Genomic DNA, 16,273 nt, shown 5'->3' with positions numbered 1-16,273 from the left:
TCTACTGGGAATACCAGAGGTAGTGGAGGGCCCAAGACCTACGGAGTTCATGGCCCAGCTGCTTCAGGAGCTGCTCGGTCTGGAGGAGAAGCCACTGCTAGACCAGGCCATACGCACTCTGCGTAGCCGACCCCGGGATGGAGAACACCCGCGACCATATGTCATCAGGGTGCATTTCTTTCACGTCCGCAATGACATACTGAGGAGATTGAGAGAAGCATCCCCTATCCTCTATAAGGGTAAAAGGGTCTCGATATTTGCGGACTACACCACAGCCATGGCTAGGAAGCGGGCTAGCTTTGGAGCTGTGAAGCGCCAGCTACGCGCCTGCCCAGGTGTGAAGTTCGGCCTCATCTACCCTGCAGTCCTGAGACTGACTTTACCGGACAGCTCTACGCACAGATTTGAGGACCTGGCTTTAGCAGCAGATTTCATCAACAAGAACGTGAAAGTGGCTGTTGTACCTCATGGTGTGGAACAAATGGTTGGTTAGCAGGCTAGTTAGCAGGCGAAGCCAATATTTTTGCTAGCGAATCCAATTTTGCTGGGTTCATCGACATTTGAATGTCATTCTTGAAGATAAAAAAAAATCTAACCCAGGTTGCCGCCGCTAATGCCAGTTTTTGCCATTAGCAGCTCCTGGCCGCTAATGCCAGGCTGTTTTCATGGTTCAGTCGTAGCTTTACCATCTGTATTGCTGTTAAACCTCTCTTAACCGATGTTAGTTTTCCTCAGACTCTGTTGGGGACCAATCTATGTATGTTTGGCTTACTCTAGATAAATGGTCACAAATCTCAGGTAGCACAGAGTATGAGTTATCATGCTTTGCTCTAAACTTTTTTTGTATTTAGGGTTTTGCTTGCATCTCAGTTGGGGAGATGCTTCGGCAAGGGAGGGTGTGAGGGAAGTGGTTTTTCCCTCTTTATTTGTATATAGTTTTTATATGTATTTTGTGCCTCGTCGCTTGTCTTTGTTTTTTAAATTTGCGCTTTTAGGTTCAACTAAGATTTTCAGTTTACATTGACCTTGTCCTTTACACATCCTCTCTCTCTTAAGACATGACTCTAATGCCTTTAATTTTCTCACTTAGAACTGCAGGGGCATAAATAACCCAGTTAAACGTAGTAAGGTGCTACACCACCTTCATCAATTGAAAGCTCACATCATCTTTTTTTCAAATCGGTTTTCTCTACACTGCTAGATATGTCTTCCCATATGTTGATCTTAGGTGGTGACTTTAACTGTTGGTTAGACCCACATTTGGATCAACCCTCCACTAAACTTTATCAACCTCAGCTAGAGTTGTCCGAACCTTTATGTCTGAATTTGCAGTTTCAGATCCTTGGAGAATGTTTAGTCCAGCTGGAAAAGCATACTCTTTTTTTCTCATCAGTTCATCACACTTTTACACGCATAGACTACTTCCTTGTAGATGACAAACTCCTCCATTCCATATCTTCATGTTCATATAATCCAATTGTTGTATCTGACCACGCCCCTGTTACTATGAAAGTAGCCTTTCAAAATGTTGACAATCTGAGACTGCCTTGGCGGCTAAATACTCAACTGCTCAGCAATGAACACTTTGTCAATTTTGTTTTGAGTCAAATCGACTTTTTCATGATTACAAATAGAACCCCGAACATCACTGCGTTTACTCTCTGGGAAACTTTAAAAGCTTATATCAGAGGTGAAATGATTTCCTACACCGCACATGAGAACAAACTGAAAAGGGATAGGCTATATATGTTAACACGCTGTATTGCCCAATTAGATGACATTCATGCCGTTTCACCATCCCCGGATATTTATAAGGAACGTTTAACTCTGCAAGCAGAATTTGACACATTATGGCATGACTTCCGCCGAGGTCGGGTCCTCTCCTTGTTCGGGCGACACTCGGCGGTCGGCGTCGCCGGTCTCTAGCCATCATCGATCCACTTTTCATTTTCCATGTGTTTTGTCTTGTTTTTCCTCACACCTGGTTTCAATTCCCTCAATCATTTGTTGTGTATTTAATCCTCTGTTCCCCCCATGTCTTTGTGTGGGATTGTTTATAGTAAGTGCTTGTGCACGTGTTGTTTGGTGCGGACCCAATTATTCTTGTTATTTTTATGCCGTGGGTTTTGCTAATAAACTGCTCCGGCTATTACCAAGTTCTGCTCCCATGCGTCTGACTTCCCTGCCACCGATTACGCACCCCGTACACATTATTAACAGACCAGGTCACTGAACTGCTTGTCAAGCCTAGGAGCTCTTAATATGAACAAGGAGATAAAGCTAGTAAATGATTAGCTCACAAGTTACGTCAACTATCATCATCATTTCAGATTCCGAAAATTCGTACATCATCTGGGATATCATTAGATTCTAGGGGGATCAATGGTGAGTTCAAGAGATTTTACCAGTCTCTATATACTTCTGAAAGTAAAGTGGACACAATGGAATTGGATGATTTCTTCCACTCACTTGCTGTGCCTTCTGTCAGCTGGGATTTGGTTAAAATTGAAGTTTTGTCTAATGCTGTCAAATCCCTTCAATCTGGGAGAAGCTCAGAGCCTGACGGCTACATGGCAGAGTTTTATAAAAAGTTTATCTCCAAAATAGCCCTTATTTTAATTTAAATGTACAATGAAGCATTTGTAAATGGTGCTCTTCCACAGACTCTGACTCAGGCAACCATTTGTCTTATTCTTTAAAAAAAACAAGACCCTCTTGACTGTGCATCCTACCGTCCAATTAGCCTGCTAAATGTTGACTATAAAATTCTAGTCAAACTTCTGGCAATGCATCTGGAAACAGTCCTCCCATCAATTATCTCACCGGATCAAACAGGATTTATTATAAATAGACACTCATTCTTCAATCTTCGACGATTATTTAATATTATATATAATCCTTCTGTCATCAATAGCTCTGAAGCAATTATATCCCTGGATGCGGAGAAAGCGTTTGATCGGGTGCAATGGAAATACCTTTTATACACTCTAAATAAATTTGACTTTGGCTCCAAATTCATGGCTTGGATAAGACTTCTGTACTCATCCCCTCAACCTCTGTCAGGACTTATAACACTCAATCAGACTGCTTCCCTTTGCAACAATCGACACGCCAGGGTTGGCCTTTAAGTCCCATACGGTTTGCCCTCGCCATAGAACCACTTGCAATAACACTTCGCACCAACCCCCTCATCAAAGGTATAGTCAGATACGGACACGAACCCAAACTGTCCTTATATGCAGATTATTTATTTTTACTTTCTGTCTCTGTTTCTGCTACCCTTGCCACTTTTGCATCCTTCGGTCACTTATCAGGGTATAAACTGAATCTCAGTAAAAGCTAATTGATGCCGCTGAATATGGCCGCAAAAAAATTCCCTTTACATAACTTGCCATTTAAAATAGTTTTATTTATCTCGGGGTACATGTCACAATCAGATTTGAAAACCTTTTTCAATCCAACTTTGCTCCTCTTTTAACCCGTACTAAGGATGATTTGGAACGCTGGTCTTTGCTACAACTCTCCTTAATTGCACCAGCGCGGGATGGAGCGGCAGGGCCCTGATCGATCACTACCAGTGTACTCTGCGCGAGTATGTCCGTCGGGAATTGGCCTGCCGAGACACCACCCTCACTTTGGACCAGCTGGTGGACCTGTCCAGCCGGCTGGACAACCTGCTGGCTACCCGCGGACGTCTGGATCGGGACCTGTCAGTTCCATCCCCAGCCCATGGAGCTGGGAGGTGCTACCCTTAGGGCGACCGGAGGAGGGGCCATTCCCTGCACCATCTGTGGCCACAGAGGGTACACTGCTGGTCGGTGCTGGGGGGGTTTCCTCAGGGAGTCAAGGCAGCAGGCAGGGCACTATCCTGTCACCCCAGGTGAGTTGGCACCAGGCTCACCCAGAGCCCCCTGTTGCTCACATGTATGTGTTTAGTCAATTTCCTGAGTTTTCCCCGCATTCCCAGCATAAGGCGCTCGTAGATTTAGGCGCAGCTGGGAATTTTATTTACCTTTCATTTGCCCATAGTTTAGGGATCCCCCTTGTTCCTGTGGATATGCCCTTCCCTGAGCACGCCCTAGATAGTTGACCATTAGGGTCAGGGCTGATTAGGGAGGCCACCGCTCCACTAGGCTGGGATAGGAGCCGTGCTCTCTCAGTGCTCGGGTACGCCACCGAAGCTCCGCCCCTTTGCCTTCTTTTCAAAGAAGCTCAGCCCGGAAGAGCAAAACTAGGATGTGGGGGACCAGGAGCTGTTGGCTGTCGTCAAGGCGCTGAAGGCGTGGAGACATTGGCTTGAGGGGGCGAGACACCATTTTCTCATCTGGACTGACCAACGATATCTGGAGTACATCCAGGTGGCGAGGAGACTGAACCCTCTCCAGGCAAGGTGGGCCATGTTTTTTTACCTGTTTTGTGTTCACCCTGTCCTACCGAGGGCAGACGCACTGTCCCAGATGTATGACACAGAGGAGCGGTCCACGGATCACACTCCCATACTTCCGGCCTTTTGCCTGGTGGCACCGGTGGTGTGGGAGCTGGACGCGGACATCGAGTGGGCGTTACGTACAGAGCCCACTCCTCTCCAGTGTCCAGCTGGGCGTCTGTAGGTTTCGTCTACTATCCGCGATCTATTGGGCCCACACGTCACCCCCCTCTGGTCATCCTGGCATCAGTCGGACGGTGCGCTGTCTTAGTGGGAAGTACTAGTTGTCCACCGTGGCCAAGGACGTGAGGGTTTATGTTTCCTCCTGCTCGGTGTGCGCCCAGTGCAAGGCTTCCAGGCACCTGCCCAGAGGGAAGTTACAACCCCTACCCATTCCACAATGGCCGTGGTCGCACCGGTCGGTGGATCTTCCGCAATCCTGGTCGTTGTGGATCGGTTTTCTAAGTCCTGCCGTCTCCTCCCTTTTCCCGGTCTCCCTACGGCCCTACAGACTGCGGAGGCCCTGTTCACGCACGTCTTCCAGCACTACGGGGTGCCTGAGGACATAGGCATGATCGGGGTCCCCAGTTCACGTCCAGGGTCTGGAGGGCGTTGATGGAACATCTGGGGGTCTCGGGCAGCCTCACCTCAGATTTTCACCCCGAGAGTAATGGGCAGGTGGAGAGAGTAAACCAGGATGTGTATGCTACAGGTTACAGCTTCCCCCAGATTACCGTATTAACTCCTCGTTCCATGTGTCTCTCCTCAGGCCGGTGGTGGTTGGTCCACTCCAAGAATCTGGACATCGAAGGGGGTCCCGGCGTATGCTGTTCGAGTCATCCTGGACTCGAGGCGTCGGGCGAGTGGCCTTCAGTACCTCGGGGAGTGGGAGAAGAGACGGTCCAGAGAAGAGATGCTGGGTGCCGGTGGAGGACACCTTGGACCCTTCGTTGCTGCGGGAGTTCCACCGTCTCCATCCGGATCGCCCTTCGCCTCGTCCTCTGGATTGTCCCCGGGGTTGGTGTTGGCGCACTGCTGGAGCCACACATCAAGGGGGGGATACTGTCACGACTTCCGCCGGTCCTTCTCCTTGTTCGGGCGGTGTTCAGCGGTTGACGTTACCGGCCTTCTAGCCATCACCGATCCACTTTTCATTTTCCATTTGTTTTGTCCTTGTCTTACACACCTGGTTTCAATCGCCCAATTAATTGTTCATTATTTAACCCTCTGTTCACCCATGGTTGTTTATGACTGATTGTTTGTTTGTAATATGGTTCGTTACTTTGGGCTCGATTTATTGTGTTGTATTTGTGAATATTTGAGTAAATTACGTTTATTAAACATATCTGCTGTTCTGCGTCTGACTCCTCTGCACCAGGTACACACAGGCACTATTACAGATGTGGTGTTTTATACTAATACCATATAACTTACAAGTGCAATTATTTTCTAAATGTTGGTATTGAAAATTCAATAAACAAAGTATTATAATTTTTTTTAAATAGGATTGAAACCGAAGTTAATGAACTTAAAAAGTAGAACATCGTTCTGAGAGAAGCCTTACTTGACATACAGACTAGATCCATGAGAGAGAATCTGGTACATGCAGGAATCCAAGAGAAATAAGGAGAAGTTCCTGAATCTGTATTGAGAGAGTACCTCCTTACAGCACTTCAGATCCCACGCAAAGTTATCAACAAAATCAAACTCGAACTTGTACACCGCTTTGGACAGAGAGGGCAGAGGTATGAACGCTCAATTTTTGCCAAATTTGCTTTCTTTAAAGATAAAATAATGGTTACATTTCTGGGTAAAAGACTTGCTGACACAAAAATAGGCATGACTGACCAGTTCCCGAAGGAAATTGCAGAACGTCGCAAAGTTCTGTATCCAATTTTCAATGAAAATTAATTGAAAGGGAAATGCATAGCTCGCGTGGTCGATAAACTGTATATTGATAACCAGTTGTTCAGAGACACAAAGACTACTCCATGGCTATTCTAAATTCTACAAAATTCTCATAGAGGAGGCAAATAATGAAACACACAATTCTAGCCCTGTTATGGATTGTAATAATACAACAGCAAAATATAGCTTTTCTATCTATTTTCCAATATATCTAATTAAACATGGTGGAGATAAAAACACAGTAAACAGAAGGCACAGTACGTGTGGATGTAATGAGATGGATGGTGTGGTGTGTCTTTTTTGGTGTGGCGATGAGTGAGAAAGGAACTGGTTGCATATCCCAGAAACAATGTATTTCTGTGAGTAGGGGTTGTGAGAGAGCTTTCAATGTATGCAGATGAGGGATATACAGTTGAAGTCGAATGTTTTTCGAATGTTTTTCAAAATTCCTGCATTTAACTAACTTAGGTTAGTTAGGATCACCACTTTGTTTTAAGAATGTGAAATGTCAGAATAATAGTAGAGAGAATGATTTATTTCAGCTTTTTGTGTGAAGTTGTGTGAAATTTGGCCCATTCCTCCTGACAGAGCTGGTGTAACGGAGTCAGGTTTGTAGGCCTCCTTGCTCGCACACTCTTTTTCAGTTCTGCCCACAAATTTTCTATAGGATTGAGGTCAGGGCTTTGTGATGGCCACTCCAATACCTTGACTTCATTGTCCTTAAGGCCATTTTGCCACAACTTTGGAAATATGCTTGGGGTCATTGTCCATTTGGAAGACCCATTTGCGACCAAGCTTTAACTTCCTGACTGATGTGTTGAGATGTTGCTTCAATATATCCACATAATTATCCCACTTCATGATGCCATCTATTTTGTGAAGTGCTCCAGTTCCTCCTGCAGCAAAGAACCCCCACAACATGATGCTGCCACCGCCGTTCTTCACGGTTGGGATGGTGTTGTTCGGATTGCAAGCCTCCCCCTTTTTCCTCCAAACATAACAATGGTTATTATGGCCAAACAGTTCTATTTTTGTTTCATCAGACCAGAGGACATTTCTCCAAAAAGTACAATCTTTGTCCCCATGTGCAGTTGCAAACCGTAGTCTTCCTTTTTTATGGCCATTTTTGGAGCAGTGGCTTCTTCCTTGCTGAGTGACCTTTCTGGTTATGTCGATATAGGACTGTGCATATAGATACTTTTGTACCTGTTTCCTCCAGCATCTTCACAAGGTCCTTCGCTGTTGTTCTGGGATTGATTTGCACTTTTCGCACCAAAGTACATTCATCTCTAGAAGACAGAACGTGTCTCCTTCCTGAGCGGTATGACGGCTGCGTGGTGTATATACTTATGTACTATTGTTTGTACAGATGAACATGGTACATTTAGGCGTTTGGAAATTGCTCCCAAGGATGTTCCAGACTTGTGGAGGTTTACAAGTTTTTTCTGAGGTCTTGGCTGATTTCTTTTGGTTTTCCCATGATGTCAAGCAAAGAGACACTGCGTTTGAAGATAGACTTTAAAACACATCCTAATGTACACCTCCAATTGACTCAATTGAGAAGATTCTAAAGCCATGACATAATTTTTGGGAATTTTCCAAACTGTTTAAAGGTACAACTTAGTGTATGTAAACTTCTGACCCATTGGAATTGTGATACAGTGAGTTATAAGTGAAATAATCTGTCTGTAAACATTTGTTGGAAAAATGACTTGTGTCATGCATAACGTAGATGTCCTAACCGACTTGCCAAAACGATAGTTTGTTGACAAGAAATTTGTGGAGTGGATGAAAAACTAGTTTTAAGTAATGACTCCAACCTAAGTGTATGTAAACTGTATGTGTATGTAGACTTCAACTGTAACTATGACAGAAGAATTTATAACTGACTTTTCTGACATAACATAGGTACAGAAATCCCCTTATTGAATGGGATACTTTTAAATGTGCCTTTACTGGCCATGTAATTCAGAACTCATCTATAAAACAAAAGCAATTTAGATCAAACGAGTCCATATTAACAAAGGAAATGGAAGGACTAACAGTACAGTTAGATAGCAATAAAAACTGTACCATAGAGGCACACAATAAGTTAGAAGATAAACCAAAATAAATTGAGTAACTTATTCAAGAAAGATCCAGGTTAATATATTATTAAGAAAATAAAGAAAGCTGGATGGAATATGGGAAAAAATGCACCAAATAATTTTTCAATCTTCAACAGTGCTTCTAAGTGCTTCTAAGTGCAAAAGAATGTATTGAAACTTGTTACAAATGATGGAGTCACGCATGATTCACCAAATTATATTTTTAAAGAGGAAGTAAAGTACTTTAAGAATATGTTTAAGTTTCAGTCTCCTCCAGCTCCACTGACCGAAGCTAATTGTATAGATTTTTTTCCTATTAATAATGTAAAATTAACATCTGTACAGAAAGACTCCAGAAAGGCCAAATTACAGAGGAGGAACTTCTTATACTCATGTGAAGGCCAGAATCCCGGAGTTACCTCTTCGCTGTTGACGTGTTTTTTCTGGGCACTATTTAATGAAGCTACCAGTTGAGGACTTGTGAGGTGTCTGTTTCTCAAACTAGACACTCTTATGTACTTGTCCTCTTGCTCAGTTGTGCAACGGGGACTCCCACTCCTCTTTCTATTCTGGTTAGAGCCGGTTTGCGCTGTTCTGTGAAGGGAGTAGTACTCAGCGTTGTACGAGATCTTCAGTTTCTTGGCAATTTCTCGCATTGAATAGCCTTCATTTCTCACAACAAGAATAGACTGAATAGTTTTAGAATAAATTATTTGTTTCTAGTCATTTTGAGCCTATAATATAACCCACAAATGCTGATGCTCCAGAAACTCAACTAGTCTAAAGAAGGATAGTTTTATTGCTTCTTTAATCAGAACAACAGTTTTCAGCTGTGTTAACATAATTGCAAAAGGGTTTTCAAATAATCAATTAGCCTTTTAAAATTATTAACTTGGATTAGCTAACACAATGTGCCATTGGAACACCTGAGTAATGGCTGCTGATAATGGGCCTCTGTACGTCTATTTAGATATTCCATGAAATCTGTCGTTTCTAGCTGCAATAGTCATTTACAACACTAACAATGTCTATACTGTATTTCTGATCAATTTTATGTTATTTAATGGACAAAAAAATGTGCTCTTCTTTGAAAAACAAGGACATTTCTAAGTGGCCCCAAACTTTTGAACAGTAGTGTATGTATGTGGATAAACAGTATATATATTTACCCCCAAAAATATATGGGGGATTGGAAATGGTGCAGACAATTACATTGATGGAAGCAACAATCTATCCGCAATATTAAAGCAGATTCTCCCCATAAAAAAATACATTTAAAAATGATTAAATAATCATAATAATCATAATGGTAACACTTTACTTGACACCCAGTGTCATAACACATTACGACATGGGTGAGCCTAATCCTGAATACTGATTGGTTAAAACCGCATTACAGCCAGTGTCTATTCCACAAGTTACCACAGGCAAAATCTATGACGTCAAAATGCCTATTTACTCTGTTCCATCTGATTATGCAGTCCACTGTCTCATTAGCCAAGCCAGGCAATTTATAAACTTGATCTCCACTATAAAAAGCATTTAGACATTATCTCACATTTCTTTTAGACTAACACTTAGTTTTCAACATGGGATATTTGTATAAACCTTGCTGTCAAAGCATTTAGACATTATCTCACATTTCTTTTAGACTAACACTTAGTTTTCAACATGGGACATTTGTATAAACCTTGCTGTCTGTCTCTGACATTTGCAACATTATTTCAATACTCAAATTCGATCTCCAAGTGTCGTATAGTAATGAGCGTGTCGGGAGTCTTGATGACACAGACAGGCAGGCAGCTTTTCTCAGCTAGTCAAAACCATGAATCAGCATCATTTTTATGGATACAGCGATATGCCATCCCATCAGGTTTGCACTAAGTGGGACTATCATTTGTTTTCAACATGACAATGACCCAACACACCTCCAGGCTGTGTAAGGGTTATTTGACCAAGAAGGAGAGTGATGGAGGGCTGTATCAGATGACCTGGCCTCCACAATCAGCTGACCTCAACCCAACTGAGATGGGTTGGGATGAATTGGACCGCAGAGTGAAGGAAAAGCAACCAACAAGTGCTCAGCATACATTGGTTGCTCCAGTAAAGGTTTGCGATTATGCTGCGGGACTTAGAGGTCATTTGTGGTTTAGTATGGTACCCTGCGTCACCACTTCATTGCTCCAAACCAGCGCAAGGGGGAGTTAGAGCACTGATTATGCTTTTGGGTCCTACTATGTCTCTAACTGACAATGAATGGGTGACATAAACCTAAATAGAAACTGATATTTGTGCACGACTTCAGTATCACTTATGAAAATTGTTGTTACACTAAGATTTATTTTGTTAAGATTATTTTTCTCTTACTGTAGTACTGTACCAGTCATGTGGTACAGTGCCTGAGTGGTGCAACGGTCTAAGACAAGCTGTGTTGCTACAGATGCTGGTTCAATACCTGTGCCTCCCTCGACTGGGAGACCCATGAGATGATTGTAGGTTTTTGGTTTGTCTCCATCTAAAAACAGAAAGAAATGATTCTAAGTAACAAACTGGATTTTCTTTTTTTACAAATTAGTAACAATGTCTCACCCCATGCTCAAGATGGCCTTGTTCTCGCTCATTTTACGTTATTTGAAAAATGAATCATCTTCAAAATACGAAGCCTCCAGTGACGATTCATGACCCGTAGCCTCCAGCGACAGTCTGCAGTCCAGTGTCTCCAGCGACGGTCTGCAGTCCAGAGTCTCCAGCGACAGCCGGCGGTCCGGAGCCTCCAGCAACAGATCCCAATCCGGAGCCTCCAGCGGGGGTTCCCAGTCCGGAGCCTTCTGCGATGATCTACGGTCCGGAGTCCCCGGCGAAGATCTACAGTCCGGAGCCCCCGGTGACGATCCACGGTCCGGTTCCTCCGGCCAAGGTCTACGGTCCGGAGTCCCCAGGGACGAGCCACGGTCCGGTTCCTCCGGTGACGATCCACAGTCCGGAGCCTCTGGCGATGATCCACAGTCCGGAGCCTCTGGCGATGATCCACGGTCCGGTTCCACGGAAGCGGAAGGATCAGTGAGCGGAACGGGGTCTATGTCCCAAACCGGAGCTGCCACCGAGGCTAGATGTCCACCGTGACCCTTCCCCATAGAGTCAGGCTTTGTGGCCGGAGTCCGCAGCTTTGGGGGGTGCGGACTCCTGTCACGCCCTGACCTTAGAGAGCTTCTAAGGGTGCGGACTCCTGTCATGCCCTGACCTTAGAGAGCTTCTTGATTTCTCTATTTGGTTAGGTCAGAGTGTGATTTGGGTGGGAATTCTAGTTTTTCTATTTCTTTGTTGGCCGGGTATGGTCCCAATCAGAGGCAGCTGTCTATCGTTGTCTCTGATTGGGAGTCATATTTAGGCAGACTTTTTTCCAACTTTAGTTGTGGGATCTTGTTTGTGTGTAGTTGCTTTCTGCACTGCATGTAGTGTTACATTCATTCTTATATTTTGTTGTGTCATTTAAATAAAAGTAAAATGTACGCCTACCACGCTGCACCTTGGTCCAATCCATCTCTAAACGATCGTGACAAAAATATTGTTATTTTTTTAAACAAAGCGATTATTATTCATTTAGAATTATATAAAACATGCAAAGTTTAGCGGTAGCTTTTTGGATTCCTTTCTCTGCATGTTGATGAGTGGTTTACTCAAATCGATGGCGCCAATTAAAAATACTTTTTGGGATATAAAGAAGGATTTTATCTAACAAAACAATACTACATGTTGTAGCTGGGACCCATTGGATGACAAATCAGAAGAAGATTTTCAAAAAGTAAGTGAATATTTAATCGCTATTTGTGAATTTATGAAACCTGTGCCGGTGGAAAAATATTGTGATGTGGGCCGCCGTCAAACAATCGCATGGCATGTTTTCGCTGTGAAGCCTACTGTAATCTGACAATGCAGTTAGATTAACAATACTTATATCATACACTGCATTTGAAGAAACAATGGGAAAGTAATTCTGCTTTGAAAGTTGATCAACTTGGAAACTCATTTTTGAGAAAACTGACTTTCAGTGTTTTGCTACTACTATCGGAGAGCCCTTCTTTGTCTACACCTATTATTATTCTGCGCTCTGGCACACTAAGACGAGAGTATTTTGTCAAGAAATTTAGCTATATAGCGTTAGTTAACGAGCCAGCCAGCTAATGTTAGCTAGCTAACAGTACTAACTAACTTGAAATGAAAATACTTTGTCAAAATTAGAGTGGAGTCTTTTGTTAAGACATGTAGCTAGCTAGCTAGCTCGCTATAAGCTGTGATAGCTCGTGACATTATTACCCTGCATGAATCCACAGGTAGCTAACCAACCAAGTTATATGGCTATAACTAGTCAAGCAAATGTGTCTGAGATACGGAGAATAAGATCCTACACATAACGTTAGCTAGCGACCCAGCCAGCTAATGTTAGCTAGCTAACAGTACATTGAAATTAAACCACTTTCTGTTAAAATTAGAAACATGTAATATATGAACATGTAATATTTAGCTAGACTATCTTACCAGTATACATCATGGTTTGAAACTAGGCATCTCCTGTCTGATGCAATGCAATGCATGGTCTGATGCAATGCATGGTTGCCCTTAGTTTGATGGTGTAATCCATGTTTTCTCCATCTCCTTCGCTATCATACTCGAAATCCACTGACAAAACTCGGTCCTCCAGAAAGTGGAGAGCATACACCTAACATTAGCTAGCAAGCCAGCCAGCTAAGGTTAGCTAGCTAACAGTACACTTTAACTTGACATTAGGTTTATGCAGTTTTACTACGCAATACATTTTAAAAAAGCCGCATTTGACATGATTACCTAGACATACTGACCAGCTCCAATAGACAGTGCCATCCAATCCAATATATTGGTCTGCCATATATGTCCAGCACTCATTATCTCATCCAATCATGGCTAGCGGGAAGGTTGCTCACTTTTTCTGTGGCTAAACCAACTAGGCTCGTCATTTAACAATGTTATTTGTATTTACAGATGGCATACAAATTTCATATTTAGGCACATGAAAGTTCACATGTTCGAGAAGGCATTTCTTATGAAAAACATTTTGATAAAAAAAATGTTTTTACGTTCCAACAGCTCTCCTGTGAAGTCGTGACTTCTGACATACGCCTAGTTTCCTGAATCGGGTCACATATATCAAACATTCACCTTCATGAACCCAAGGAAGAATTTCCTGATCTTACACAACACTGACAACTAACTTATGGGGGTTGAGTGCTTTCTGTGCAGAGGTGCTGGTGTAATTGCACTTTGCCTCTCAGTGCTTGGTCAGCATCCGAAATGGCACACGATTGCCAATATAGTGCACTACTTTTGACCAGGGCACATAGGGTTTGGGATGCAGCCCTAGTCTCTTTGTCAACGTGCTCTGTGTATCGAGGAAGGTGCAGCGACATTTTAGCTGGTGCAGCAGTCTCACAAGCAGCCACTTCTCCCAAGAAGTTGAATCTGTCAGTCTCTGCCTAATGCCTAGAGGACTGGTGCACTATGAGAAGGCTTTGCCTCTGCCCTGCCAGTCATTCAAATCAAAAGGGGGCAACACCACTGAAAGATAGTTGTGGATAGTGGTTGGGAAGGAGGCAGTCATGAATTCACTAAATGGAATGTTTTACCCCAGGTAGCATTTTCCTTGAACTTTTATTTGCGGTAAATAAATGATAACAATAACATTTATCGCAGGAGCCTGGGAAACAGGCCTGATGGTATTCAATAGATTCAACAATCACATTCCCCTTGAACTCGTCATGTCTGAAATGTTCCCAGCTTCTACCTCTCCATGTGCAACTGTATTGTACAGAACAAACACGATCCGTAGATCTCTGAGCACCTAATTAGATTTCATAGTGTTGGACAGTGCAATTCAACTCCAGGCCTGGAGGGCCGAATATCTTTTCTAACCGATCGTAAATTGATTGATTCATGTCCCTGATTGGCCAGAGAGTTCACTCAGTTCACTCAGTTGGTGTGCCAGATCTGAATCAGTCCCTGGTCAGAAGAAGAGAAATAAAAAATAAAAAATGGATGAACTCCAAACCTGTTTTGGCTCTGAAATTGAATAGCCCTTCTTCGGGCATGGAACTATTTTATATTTCTGCCAAACTGGTGGGATCAGGGTTCTGTACTAGACCCCAATGAGAAAATAGTTTTTCAAAAAATTCCCGCCTGAGGACCAACACATCTTCACTGAAGATGGGAAGCAGAAAAGATATTCCCCTAAAACTAGAGCACACCCTAAAAGATGTCAGATGTATCATGTTTAATGAATAAAATTACCCAAATCCCACCGCCCCACTCCTTCTCCATATCTATCTCTGTACAGGAGGTAGGTTGGTTTTGGCCATGTAGTTCGAGATACAGCGTAATGTGGCTTTGTCAACATACTCCTGAGGGACATTGAGGCCCTGCCTCTGCTGTAACCACATCTTTAATTACTTCAGCTGAAAATGACCTAATCTGCTCCTGTCCTCTCCTGATTACTGGATGATTTCTACTCTGTGCACTTGTGGACGATGGAGAGGCTGTTGTGTGTGTTCGTGCGTAGGGATTAACAAAAATTACTAAATACAATTACTAAATAAAATAAAGACCAACGTTTCCAAAACAATTACAACTTACATTTGCAAAGTATTGTATTTAATTAAAATACATAAGCAAGTAGCCCTTAAGCCCTTAACAACCATGACTGTGATGTGTTTTTTATCAACCTTAGTTGAATTCGCTGCCTGTAAGTCGTTCTGCATAAGAGTGTTTGCTAGAATGGTCAAAAGGAAAATGTGAAAATAAACAACTAAGCACACCGTTTTTGGGGGAGGTTTGGAGAGGAAGTGGAGTTCATTTTTACATTTTGTTCGCTTAACAGTGCCATCAAACTTCTGATACCAATACAGGCTGAAAGAGGGCCACAAAATTGTGAACCGCTATGACCCAATTAGGGCCTTCTTTAAATGACGTGCTGCTTTTAAAGGCTTCATAAAGCCTTCCAAAACACTACATAAATGTATTAGAAATAATCTGTAACCATATGTCATGCTTTATAAAGGGTTCATACATGTGGCATAACTGTGTGACAATCACCAATGTCGACATAACCATGTGCTTTATAAATGGTGGTATAGGTATCGCCTAATTAAGACCTTATAAATCCTATTAAATTGAGGTTTCAAAAAGCAATTATAACCCTGTCATGCATCTTGGAATAGCATCGCAACGTCAGGATATTGGGTTCGATTCTCGGACCACCCATACTTAAAAATGCATTCACGCATGACTAAGTCACTTTGGATAATAGTGTCTGCTATATGTTAGATATTACATTATATTTCACTAAAACATTTCTAGGATGGCCCAACCTCTTTCCCTCTTGGGTGCATAGTCAATATTGAACCTGACTTCAACTTCCCCCAAAATGCTGTGCTGCAAGATGGCACACATTCTAAAACGAAGTAATGCACAGCAAAAAAAACTTTGTAGGGCCTTTTGAAATATATTTTTATTATTTGCCAACGTTTTTTTTCCCCAAAATTCTGTTTTCTGTTTTCGTTTTTTTCTAGGTTTCGGATATCCCCCCATTTATTTCACACTTTTTTTTAATAGAAAAAGAACATTTGATTTTCTTTATCACAACTATGCTTAAACCACATCAGGGGATGCCTTTTGAGGTCTGGGAAACTTCTAAGAAACTTAGATTTTTGAGTGTAGTTGCCCTTTAATACAGTGTGCATGCCCTGCACTGTTGTTTGGTTAGCGTGTTTTCTGTAGTGCAGTAAGTGCACATGTGATTTGATACGGTCGCCGATGGAATGGATGA

General features: G+C 42.6%; 1 protein-coding gene across 1 annotated transcript in view; it reads right to left on the bottom strand.

Moving 5' to 3' along the window:
- Positions 1-16,273, bottom strand: part of LOC109872624 (protein kinase C-binding protein NELL1) — a 424,089-nt gene that overhangs the window by 310,944 nt on the left and 96,872 nt on the right. The gene's annotated exons all lie outside the window — the stretch shown is intronic.

Source organism: Oncorhynchus kisutch, linkage group LG3 (genome assembly GCF_002021735.2).
Source record: "Oncorhynchus kisutch isolate 150728-3 linkage group LG3, Okis_V2, whole genome shotgun sequence".
Taxonomy (NCBI): domain Eukaryota; kingdom Metazoa; phylum Chordata; class Actinopteri; order Salmoniformes; family Salmonidae; genus Oncorhynchus; species Oncorhynchus kisutch.
Note: the sequence above shows the minus strand (reverse complement) of the source record. Positions and strands in the feature narration are given on the sequence as shown.